General features: G+C 38.3%; 1 long non-coding RNA gene across 1 annotated transcript; it reads right to left on the bottom strand.

Moving 5' to 3' along the window:
* Positions 1–2524: 2524 nt before the first annotated feature.
* Positions 2525–8254, bottom strand: LOC145545887 (uncharacterized). The gene is made up of 3 exons (XR_014082271.1): positions 7871–8254; positions 5934–6064; positions 2525–2795 (listed from the first exon to the last, which is right to left on the bottom strand). It is a non-coding gene; the product is annotated as an uncharacterized LOC145545887 (long non-coding RNA).
* Between the last annotated feature and the right edge of the window lie 5116 nt (positions 8255–13370).

Here is a 13370-nt window from a genome sequence, read left to right as displayed (position 1 = left end):
CACCAAACGCTTTCAAAGTGATTCCTCGTCTTTTGTCGATTTCCCTCCTCAAGCATTTTACGCTGTGCTCTGTTTTCTCTCTCGAGAACAGTCTCCGCACTGCAATCTGCATCAACCGAAGGGGTCCTGTTGCCATTTCTTCGGCTCTAAGAGATGTACCTATTCATCGCCCCTGGAGATCTCTTTAGTGGCCGTGTTAGGTTTTAGATGACTTACTGACAACTTGTGTGTAGGGTAAAGTGAACACTGAGACTTTAAACCGTCTTCTCTTGTAGGGAAGATTTGATTTAGAAGCGTGCGCTTTTGTGAAGCTGTTTTGTCTCATTGGGCGAGCAGATTTTGTTAGTTCTGTTTGCACGGAGGCGTTGTTTGGCGATATCTTTTTTAATCCTCAGTTATTGTGCGCCTTTATCTTTTTAGTGTTTGTTGTTAAAATGTTTTGTGTGATGCCTTTTATATATGTAGCGCTAAGTCGCATGTAGTCACATAGGAAAGATGATTCTAAAAACATCGAAGGAATATTATCATTTAAATTACAGAAAGCAATTCCGTTCTATAGGATGGTAGAGTGAACTCTAAAAAAGGAGTGTGGTAAGAACACTAAACACGGGAGCCCTGTGTTTCCTTCCTTCTTCGGTCATTTACACTTGTGATCACAAGAGAGCAGAGATGCGAGGCCCTGGGACAGAGGGACTGGGATGCTGCGCCGTGATGAGTGGAGAATGCCATCAGCTGTAGCAGTTGCCCTATTACTTGAAGCCAAGTCCCCAACACTGCGGATGGCGGTGTCAGCTTTCACATCCTGGAGGTTTGGGAAGTGCTGCGTGCTAAGTCGCTTCAGTCTTGTCGGACTCTGAGACCCCATGGACTGTAGCCCGCCAGGCTCCTCTGCTCATGGGGATTCTCTAGGCAAGAATACTGGAGTGGGTTGCTATGCCCTCCGCCAGGGGATATCCCCGACCCAGGTATCGAACCCCCATCTCTGAAGTCTCCTGCATTAGCAGGCGGGTTCTTTACCACTAGCGCCACCTGGGAAGCGGGGGGTTTGGGGAGGGGCTGTGTATAAATCGGGGCTGGGGGAAGGGAGGGAGAAAGGTACTTTAAGGAGAGAATTGTTTGTATTTTCTGGAGGACCTGGTAGAACCTCACTTGCCTGGAAACCCCTGAGAAGCCATTTTTCCCTTCCTCAGTTGCAAATAATATTCTTTTCTGAAGTAGCTTTACTTTCGCCTCTCTTCTTCCGAGATTCAAACAAAATAAACAAAACTAAGAACAATTTTCAGGTGTACACAAGTGATTTAATACTTAGTAACTTAATTTAATATTTCCATCCATTTTATTTGTGGCATAGACAAATTGAAAACTGAGAATGGCAGTAAAAGTGAAAATTGCCAGTGGTATAACAGATCTCAGCTCATGGTAATATTATTTATCGGACATGCTCTGTATAAAATATATGAGCCAAGAAGGATGGAACTGAAGGCATGGGCGCATTTAGGAAATTGGAAGAAAAAGTGTTCAGAAGATGACATTAGAAAATGAAAAGAGCAGGAATTGGAGAAATGAATTTATACTCACTTAAATTCACAAAGAATAATGATAGTAATTTTTTTGTATGGTAAAGTGTCTTTATTTAAAAAAACTAAGGGTATTAATCCTTACAGAGGGAAAACATTATGTAAAATAATTATGTTTAGGAAATGGCAATCCACCCCAGTATTCTTGCTTGGAAAATCTAATGGATAGAGGAGCCTGGCAAGCTACATACAGTCCATGGGGTTGCACAGTTGGACACGACTGAGCAACTGAGCACACACACATCCTGATTTTTTAATGCTATTTTAAAAGATATATGGATAGACCAACAAAATAACTTCCCTAAAGAAAAACAGAAAGCTATCACCTACAATAAAACTGTACAGTAGTTTTTCTGATACATAAAATGTTTCACTCTTTATGTCTATACTCCTTCTACATGCTTCCCGCCCCCCCCCCCAAAATAGGTAGAAATATGTAAGACCCTGAAGGAGTAATTCCCATGCAATTAGAGGGAGTGTTCTATGCCTTCGTATATAGAAGAGGAATTAAAAGCCCTACTTTTTTAATGGACTCAGTTGGTCATTTCACCCATCCCACTACTGATTTATCTCTGTAATCCATGATCAAATCTAAATTCAGAAAGATCATTCTTTGCTGTGTCACCAATTCCCCTCAAAATTTGAACAATCTGCAATAAAAATTAAGTCCCTGGTAAGTGAATTATTGTCAATGTTTTGAGTTTCCAGAAGTTTCTTAGAACTAGTTCTAAGAGTGAGTTCTAACTAGTGTTAGAACTAGTTCTAGCAAGTGTGGGTGATCTTCAGTCTTAAGAATATAAAAGGCGTTATTCCATTCTTTTCCATTCATCCCATGTATTCTACATTTGGGCCTAACCTGTGGATTCATAGCAGTGCACTTAAGCTGGAAAATTTCACTGCTTTTAGTGACAACACAAAAGAAATGATGATAGCAGAATTAGACTATATATGGCTTATATTCCTTTTCTTTAATGGCTTTTTAGGTAGTCCTGTTTGCTAGGCTGTACACTTTTTTTTGTTGTTGTGTGACTAGCCACTGCAAATATTATTGTGGATTCATGTTCTGGAACTTTTGTACTTCGGATACCATGTGATCCTGAAAGATCTTCAAAAGCACTTCTTACCGGAAGCAGATCTTAATGATTTGTTTTTCCCTTCAATCTTTATTTTCCTTACTATATTTCCTTTGAATTTTTTACTTGAACACAACAAAGAAACCTAAGGGAAAAATAAATATAATGAATTCTACATCCCCTCTGAGACAACCACCAGAAGCAAACCCACATTCTTTACCAAGGATTTTCACAGTGGAGTTTACATTTTTACCTACTGTCTGAAGGAGGAAAGAAACACTTGGCACTCTCAGTTTTTTGTGTTCTTATCATGCTGCTGCTGCTGCTAAGTCGCTTCCATCGTGTCCGACTCTGTGCGACCCCATAGACGGCAGCCCACTAGGCTCCGCTGTTCCTGGGATTCTCCAGGCAAGAATACTGGAGTGGGTTGCCATTTCCTTCTCCAGGTTCTTATCATATTCCCCCTTTAAAGTTCATGTTACCATCCTGAGAAGGTTCAAGAAGAGAAAGAGTGACCACTGATGACTGTTAATTTTTTTCAGAATGTAGATTTAGCACTTGTACCATAGTCTCTAGGAGAGTGAATTGTTCTGATTGTTTAGAAGAAAGAAAATGCTTGAGTAACCCATGGTTGTGTTCAGTAATGCATGCAGACTGAATTTCTTTTGATCTCATTCATCATTCATTTATCAAACACCTATTGAGCACCTACTTTGTGTCAGGTAGTGTGCTCAGCACTTTATATGCAACACTGTATTTAGTAACAAAGCTATTTACCTGTGAGATAGGTGCTGTTAAAACCCATTTTCAAATCCTACAAGATGATGCTGTGAAAGTGCTGCACTCAATATGCCAGCAAATTTGGAAAATTCAGTAGTGGCCACAGGACTGGAAAAGGTCAGTTTTCATTTCAATCCCAAAGAAAGGCAATGCCAAAGAATGCTCAAACTACCGCACAATTGCACTCATCTCACACGCTAGCAACGTAATGCTCAAAATTCTCCAAGCCAGGCTTCAAGCAATACATGAACCATGAACTTCCAGATGTTCAAGCTGGATTTAGAAAAGGCAGAGGAACCAGAGATCAAATTGCCAACATCCACTGGATCATCGAAAACACAAGAGAGTTCCAGAAAAGCATCTACTTCTGCTTTATTGACTATGTCAAAGCCTTTGACTGTGTGGATCACAACAAAGTGTGGAAAATTCTTCAAGAGATGGGAATACCAGATCACCTGACCTGCCTCCTTAGAAATCTGTATGCAAGTCAAGAAGCAGCAGTTAGAACTGGACATGGCACAACAGACTGTTTCCAAATCAGGAAAGGAGTACGTCAAGGCTGTATATTGTCACCCTGCTTATTTACCTTATATGCAGAGTACATCATGAGAAATGCTGGACTGGATGAAGCACAAGCTGGAATCAAGATTGCTGGGAGGAATATCAACAAGCTCAGATATGCAGATGATACCACTCTTATGGCAAAAAATGAAGAAGAACTAAAGAGCCTCTTGATGAAAGTGAAAGAGAGTGAAAAAGTTGGCTTAAAACTCAATATTCAAAAAACTAAGATTATACCATCTTGGTCCCATCACTTCATGGCAAATAGATGGGAAAACAATGGAAACAGTGAGAGACTTTATTTTTGGGGTCTTCAAAATCACTGCAGATAGTGACTGCAGCCATGAAATTAAAAGACGCTTGCTCCTTGGAAGAAAAGCTATGACCAACCTAGACAGCGTATTAAAAAGCAGAGACATTACTTTGCCAACAAAGGTCCATCTAGTCAAAGCTATGGTTTTTCCAGTAGTCATGTATGGATGTGAGAGTTGGACTATAAAGAAAATTGAGCGCCAAAGAATTGATGCTTTTGAACCGTGGTGTTAGAGAAGATTCTTGAGAGTCTCTTGGAGTGCAAGGAGATCCAACCAGTCCATCCTAAAGGAAATCAGTCCTGGATATTCATTGGAAGTACTGATGCTGAAGCTGAAACTCCAATACTTTGGCCACATGTCGTGAAGAGCTGACTCATTGGAAAAGACCCTGATGCTGGGAAAGATTGAAGGTGGGAGGAGAAGGGGATGACAGAGGATGAGATGGTTGGATGGCATCACCGACTCAATGGACATGAGTTTGAGTAAACTCTGGGCTTGGTGATGGACAGGGAGGCCTGGCATGCTGCAGTCCATGGGGTCACAAAGAGTTGGACACGACTGAGCAACTGAAGTGAGCTGAACTGAAAACCCATTTTACAGATGAGGAGGAAACTGAGGCAACATATGTGTTAGTAACATCTCCAGATGCCTTCTTTAGTTGACCTTCATTCCTCTTTATTCTTTACCCCATTCCAAATGTATTATGATTCTCCCTCTATAAATTACTATGTTTTTATCCACCTAATATTCCTTTGCAAGATAAATATTGTGAATATTGTGATCATCCTATTTCTCTTCAATAATCTCCAGTTTCCTTCTGAGAAAATGTCAGATCCTAAGTCATGTATTCAGAATCTTCCACTATGCGGCAACCTTAATCACAGAGCATCTGGTTTTTTTCAGAGGGGTGAGCAGGAGGCAGGAAGGAAACAGGCTTAGCTAAAGACTGCCTTTCCCAGCATTACTACCTTTTGTCTACTGCCTGAGGAAGAGAAATGGAAGACTCCCTCATTTTTTTGCAGTCCTTACTATATTTCTTCCTTAAGTTCATTTTACCGTACTAAATAGGGAGTGGCCAAAAACAGAAAGAAGGACCACTGATGGTCTTAAACCCAGAGAGTACTCTCTAGTTCCTTATTTATGATTGCTTACAGAACACCTTCACATGAATTTCTTACAGATACTTCAGGTTCAACATGTACAAAACACTTACCTCTCTGGCCCCTCACCACCTCCACCAACCTCCCTATGCCCCTACCACTTTGAAGGTACCTTCTATCAGCCCAGTCCTATAAATAAGAATCTTGGGTGGTACCTTCAGCTCCCCCATCTTTCTCATTCCCCATCAATTCATCACTTAAGTCCTAAAAGTCCCATGTTTTGAAAGTCTCTCAAACTCATTCCTCACTGACACTGTGTTAGTTAATCCTTTCATCATCTCTTTTGGATCCTTTCATCAACCAAGCATATATTTCCTTTTCATAACTATCGAAAAAAACCCAAATAAAATCACACCACTCTCTTGAATAAAACTGTTAAGTGGTTTCTCATTTTATATAGCAAAAAGAAATGGGCACAGCATACAAGCCCCTTTATTTTCTAGCTCTTGCATACCCCTTCAGCCTCACCTCTTGCTACGTCTTTTCAGACTTCTCTGTTTTGTCACACTGTGGAGCTATACTTCTCTGTACTTTTGCATTTACTCCTTCTCTCTTCTTGAGAAACTCTTCTTTCTTTTGCCTGAAAGATTTCTGTTAATCTGTGAAAGAATAAAATTTTGTGTCTAAGCCACCCAATCTGTTGTATCTTGTTACGGAAGTCCTAGGAAATTAATATAGAGGATGAAAGTGAAAGTGAGGTCGCTCAGCTGTGTCCGACTCTTTGTGACCCCATGGAATATAGCCTACTAGGCTCCTCTGTCCATGGGATTTTCCAGGCAAGACTGCTGGAGTGGGTTGCCATTTCCTTCTCCAGGGGATCTTCCCAATCCAGTGATCAAACCCGGGTCTCCTGCATTGTAGGCAGATGCTTTGCTGTCTGAGCCACCAGGAAAGTCTCAATATAGGGGATAACTGCATTCAGCAGATAGGTCTACAGTAAGAATATTCTGGCATTGAGATGATAGAAAGATTTCCTTTCTACAAATAGACATTTCCCTTTCCCCCTCTTTTTTATGTGAAAATCACTGTATTTTGAATTAAGAGATTTTGATTCAAGAGCCAGCTTTGTTACTTATTAGATATGGTATTGGGAATCAGCTAAGTTTCCCTCATGACTTGATTTATGTATTTATAAAAGTAGAACTCTATAGTTCAAAAAGATATTGGGCATCTACAAAATTCCAGATAGTAAGTTAATAGTGCTAATTTACATCTAAGATAATATTGAGCCAATTTCTTCCAATCGTAAAGCAAATCAAATTCATGGTTTTGAGTTCATTTAAAATAATTTCCTTAGAGGCCTTGCATATTGTTGCTTATGAAAATCGGATTAGGGACAGTGATCACAGCACACCTACTAGACATAATACAAGTGGGTTTAAGATTTCTTGGGCTAGTTTAGATGTTCTAATAAAATTAAGTATTAATAACACTGTAGTGTTAAACAACATTTTGAAATTAGACTTACATAAATAACACTTTACCAGTATAATATCTTTTTAAAAAGACTTTATTTTTAGAGCAAAATTCATTGACTTTATTGGTTCTGGTAGTGTAGATCATAATATAGTTTTAGAAGTTCAAGCGTGTTGATTTTGGATTGAATAAAAAATAAGACTAAATAACAGACTAATTATATTGCTAATTTAATGTAGTGTAGACTTTTGACTTTCCTGAAGGATATGTTCTAAAACCTTCCTGATTCCCTATTATATGAATATCACTCTAGGATAAAACTGCTTTGTTGGTAAAGTAAGCTATATTGCTTACTTATAGAATATTAAGTGAGATAATAAATTAAATAAGAACAACACAGCTACATTGAGATGCAGACATTAGGTGGCCATTTGATCAGATTTAATACCAATTTAGTTATCAGTTACAACTACCAGCTTCCTAGTTGTATAAGATTTATATTTGAGTTTCAGCAAAAGACATATTACTGTCCTTATAACCTTCAGGATCTTTCATAAGTAGATACAATCTAAAGATTAAATCTATAAAGACCACATTCTATTAAAATCCTGCTACCTGGAGACACTAAAATGTTCATACATCATTGTACTACTTGAAAAATAAGTGATTGAGACTTGATATCATGGCCATTTTGAAAGTAATTCGAATTCAATGGATGAGGGTCAGGTTTGAAAAAGCTAAAATTTACTGTTCTATTTTTATAAATTCAGCGTGCATTTTTACAATAGACCTTCCCAAATACTTCTAAATAGATTGAAGCTCTTTCTTCTTAGGAGTTAATAAATCTGTTAATCTAAGAGAATGAACCATTAATGATACTATTTATGCTTGCACTCTTTCTGTCCTAAAAGCTGCGCAAACAATTTGCTACTTAGGCCAGGAGGAAAGAATACAGTAACCCAACTCTATTTATGTCTTTGGGAAGCTACCAGTGTCCATCTGAGGAGTCCTGTATCTCTCCAGCAGCTGTTAATATAACTTGTAGGGTCACCTTGAAGCAAATTAAGAGAGCCTTATTCAGGAACATTAAGGCAGTTAAGACAAAATGTCCTTGTTGCTGTCAGGTGAGTATGCTTTCTTCTTATTTCTCTGAATATCTCTTTCCTCCTTCTTCTATAGAAAGGATCACATTCTTCCTTGGTGATGCATTTTATTCAAAAATAGTATGAATGAGTGGAAAGATGACAAAGATGAATCTCTTCAAATTTATGACAAAGTATTTTTCCTTCAGAGAGAAGAAAATTGTCCTCTTTGGTAGTTATGGTGGTGCTCTGCTGTGAGGTAAACCAGAGCTGGGGCAAGTAGCAGATTGTGGTAGTAATTTCCAATCAGATCCTAGATCTAGAATTAGAATAGAATACAGCTTTCCATGGGGTCACAAAGAGTCAGACATGACTTAGTGAATGAACAACAACGGTTGTCTTGGTATCTATAGGGGACTAGTTCTGGGACCCCATTGGTATTGAAATTTGTGGATGCTCAAGTCCCTTATATAAAATGGCTTATATATAACCTATGCACATACTTTAAATTGTCTCTAGATTACTTTTATACTGAATGTAATGTAAATACTGTGCAAATACTTGTTAATACAATGTCAATGCTGTGTGAAAATTAAAAGGGTTAGTCGCTCAGTCATGTCTGACTCTTTGTAACCCCATGGACTGTAGCTCTCCAGGCTCCTCTGTTCATGGAATTCTCCAGGCAAAGATACTGGGGTGGGTTGCCATTCCCATCTCCAGGGGATCTTTGTAAATAGTTGTAAATACAATGTAAGTGCTATGTAAGTAGTTGCCTGTTCTGCTTTTTGGAACCCTCTGGAATTTCTGCTCCAATATTTTCAATCCTTGGTTGGTTGAAGCTGTACACATGAAACCAGTAAATACTAAGGGCCCACCATAGCATCTTTTAACTGAGCCTGAGCAGGGCAAGATCTTCTCAAACAAATATTTCCTGACTCACCAATTTGTACCCCAAGTGAGGAATTTTAGAATGGATTGGTAAGTTTCCACCAAAGAATCAGAATCCAGAACATTGCTGAATTTGAATAGCAGTAACATTTCCTACTTGAATAACTTCAAGAATAACTTCAAGGTCTTGTTCAAGTACTGTGATGACTTCCCTGATTATCTATTCCAAACTGATAGTTCTTTCTTTTCAATTTCTATTAGACTTAAGATGCATGGAATAATCAATGAAATATCACCAAGACACATAGTTTTCCCTTTAGATATTAATATCCAGCTGTATTTTAAAGCTCCTTAGTGCAGAATCTGTGTCTTATTTTTCTTCTTCAGTTCACTCAAACTGCCAAGTTCATGCTTCATAGTTCAGTTTAGTTCAGTTCAGTCGCTCAGTCGTGTCTGACTCTTTGCGACCCCATGAATTGCAGCACGCCAGGCCTCTCTGTCCATCACCAACTCCCGGAGTCTACCCAAACCCATGTGCATCGAGTCATTGATGCCATCCAACCATCTCATCCTCCGTCGTCCCCTTCTCCTCCTGCCCCCAATCCTACCCAGCATCAGGGTCTTTTCCAATGAGTCAACTCTTCGCATGAGGTGGCCAAAGTATTGGAGTTTCAGCTTCAACATCAGTCCTTCCAATGAACACCCAGGATTGATCTCCTTTAGGATGGATTGATTGGATCTGGTGGATTGATTTCCTATCTCTTTAGTGTTCATTTTCAGTGTGTTGTTTTCTGTGATTTTACTACTTAGAAGATTTAAAATTCAGTTTAGAATTCTGATAATTGGAAAGATTATTTGTACAACTTATTAATGATTCTGTTTCATAACTGGTATAGTAAGTGTGATACATAATTTTCTGTTTATAGAACTCTAAACAATGAAAAGCAGTTGTTTTTATACTGATTTTAAAGAGAAAACATCTCCCATCAGGTAATTATATTTATTATTCAATATAGGTTTGTACCATATGTAGTGAAATATATTATAAAAGAGCTTAAACAAGAAGTGATTTAATGTTTGAATTAATTTCCATGATGTCATGCGATTGAATTTATGAAAAAAAGAGGACTTTATATTTGACAAATGGGAGTTTCTAGATTTATTTGACTGGGCAACAGTGTTTGCAATTGGCATTAGACACTAGAACCAAACCATCTTTTGGCAACCAGTGTAATCATTTGTAAGCCAAGAAAATTGTTATATTCTTCTTTATGTTGACGTCTCTTCCTCCCCTCCCCCGTCCTTTCTCTTCTCCTTGCTACTGACAAATGAAGGTTGTGCTAGATTATTTTTTCCCCCTAAGTGTTCCTTGGACCTAATCATGGCTTTTCAAGGCCTTTGTAAATGTTTAAATGGTTTTCCCGTTTAGAGTTTCTAAGGGAAATGTCATGCATCTCAATATTTTGTGTGTGATTGTGTATATGTAGGTAACACTTTTTGATATAAGACAAATAGACTGCCAGTTATTTCTCCAGCAAAGATGAGTTTATTCAGGATCTGCAGAGAATTGCAGTTGAGGTCTGTAGCCATGGTAAGCCACATGCAAGTGCTTGCAAAAGCAAGGGAAGGAGAACTTTTTTTATAGAGGGGGAAAGTTGGAAGGACTACAGTAAGCAGAGCCCATGGCTTTTCATTGGCCAATTTGTTGCCAGGAAAGAAGAGGAGTCTTCCTTCTTCCTGTTGGGCTCTACTGTTGTCGTATGGTGTGAGAATTCCCGCTTCTGGTCTCTTAGCTCTATTTAAATATTTCGAGGTTTCTGACAAAGTTTGACCTTGTATCAATACTTCAAAGATGGATGATTATAGTTTGATATAATTAGTTTAAAAATAAAATCCAATAGAAAAGGTTTTCTCTTCAGTGGCCTGTGTAAGTTAAAATATTGCATTTTTGAAAAAATTATTTTATCAGAGAGGAGTTTGGAGAGTAAAAGTGGAAAAGATGATGCAGCTATTACATTACTGTGCAAGAAGAAGGCTAGGGAGACACATATATAAGTCTACACTTTTCAGAAAAGGATGGCATCTAATACAGTGTTGAGTACATGCCTGCGTGTGTGCTAAGTCGCTTCAGTTGTGTCTGACTCTGTGAGACTCTATGGACTGTAGCCCACCAGGATCCTCTGTCCATGGGGTTCTCCAGGCAAGAATACTGGAGTGGGTTGCCATGCCCTCCTCCAGGGTATCTTCCCGACCCAGAGATTGAACCTGCGTCTCTTAAGTCTCCTGCATTGGCAGGTGGGTTCTTTATCACTAGCATCACCTGGGAAGCCCATTGAGTACATATTGTGTACTGAATATTGTTTGAATTGAAATGAGGGTTTTTTTTTTTTTTGGTGTATTTATTTTCACCCAGCAGAGATTTTATAAGAAAAAAACAAAGAAAATCTCTATGCCTTTTTATGTAGTATTATTGAAGATTAAATTACTACAAAACACGGATGGTCATAGATCATATTAAACTAAAATTCTATTTTTAATACTTTGATTCATTATATTATTTTTATAATGGAGAACACACATATTTTTCCTTTATATTCTAATTAGGAGAGCTTGGAAATGTATGGTTACAGTGCTTCTGCTTCTCCTTCTCACCTTTTAGTTTTTCTCATATGAGAAAAAGGATCTTCATACCAACCATGATTGTTGTGGTTCTGTCTTTGCTTATAGCTACACATTAAATACCAAGCCCAGCCTCTGTCCTGTTTCTCTATTTTCTGAGAGATGGCATTGTTTTATATATATGTTTTTCCAGGTTATTGTTCAAAATCTGAACTAGATAACTTTTAAGAGTCACCTCTAGAGTCCCTCTGAGTGGTCTCCAGATAGCATGGGTTTAGGTTTTGGAAGCTGACATATAACTGCAGTAAGTGAGAGATTACTACTGTTATTCATGGGGGCTTTCCTGGTAGCTCAGTCGGTAAAGAATCTGCCTGCAATGTGGGAGACCCGGGTTTGATCCCTGGGTTGGGAAGATCCCCTGGAGAAGGGAGCAGCTTCCCACTCCAGTATCCTGGACAGGAGAATTCCATGGACTGAGCAGGACACGATGGAGCGACTTTCACTTTCACTTTTCAAGTGGGTGATTAGCATGACTGGCCTCAGGAAAACTGCAAAACAGGTGACACTTTGCAACTTTCCTATCTATTCATGATTAAGTACTACATATAACAAATGTTATGTATATAATGAATATGTGTCAGATAACTTTCTGAAACTGAATATGTATTCTTGTGCTACTTAGTTTCTCATAGCGCATAGCTATCTATGAGAAACTTTTAAAAATTAAGTAAAGAGTTGCTGTTTAATAGAATTGTATGACAACACACTACAATGGGCAACTAATTGCCTCTCCGCATGTCCTGAAGGTACATTTCCTCTCCACTTTCTATGATTCTTGGCTCTCTTTTTTCAAGACTCCCTCAGAAACCTCCTCAAGAGAGTCATGGCCTGGGTCACATTTTTCTATCCTTAACTCTTCTCTGATAAGATCCCCTAATGTATAGAATGTACGGGGTGCAGTTTTGACGAGTGTGCTCAACTCATTCATTACAATTAGGAATTCTGGGGCGTATATTATTGATACATTCACAATAGACATGTTACTATATTATAGTCTCTATGTAGATTTGTTTTAAGAAATATCACTTTATTTCTTTCAGACTGTAGTTATTTTATGTCCTGACTAGGTAGCACTTTGTATAGCCAGACTCCTTGGGTTAATGACTTTCCTAATTAGTTCATCCTTATTTCTCTCAGTCCAATGTTAGAGCTATTTCTACACTTTCTTTATTTCTGTGAAGGCAGAGTTCTGTTTTATAGATCATAGATCCTTTTTGTTTTCTAGTTGAAACTACTCTCCTGAGGCTGTCTAGATCCTGTTTTTCAAGACCCAGTTCAATTTCTCTCCTCTGTAAAGATTTCTCACCTTCCTATCTAAAACTTACTTCATTCTTCACTGAACTCCACAGAGAATGAGATGATTGGATGGCATCACTGACTCAATGGACGTGAGTTTGAGCACACTCCAGGAGACAGAGAAGGACAGGGAAGCCTAGCATGCTGCAGTCCATGGGGTTGCAAAGAGTTAGACATGCTTTAGTGACTAAAAAATAACAACAATCAATTTCTTAGTAGTGCTAACATTACTCAACTGGTATATAGTCATCCCAACAATTAAAAATTATTATTATCTATTATATGGTAAGACCCATGCTATACACTAGAAATACAAAGGTAAACAGAGTAACTGTTTTAAGTGTCAAGGAGCTAATAATTTAGTAGAGGAGATAGTATATAACATTATGTAATTTTATAAGTATTGCAATAGATGTCTGAAATAATGGAGACATAGATAAAAACTGCTTAGTACGGAGAAGAGAAAAAAAGGTATTTTATACAAAATTATAGGCTCCTAAGAATGGAATGAATTAATGTATCCTTTAAGAATGAGCCTTTGAGC

This window comes from Giraffa tippelskirchi, chromosome 4, assembly GCF_054371585.1.
Source record: "Giraffa tippelskirchi isolate mGirTip1 chromosome 4, T2T-mGirTip1v1.2.pri, whole genome shotgun sequence".
Taxonomy (NCBI): Eukaryota; Metazoa; Chordata; class Mammalia; order Artiodactyla; family Giraffidae; genus Giraffa; species Giraffa tippelskirchi.
This window is presented reverse-complemented; position numbering and strand designations above follow the sequence as displayed.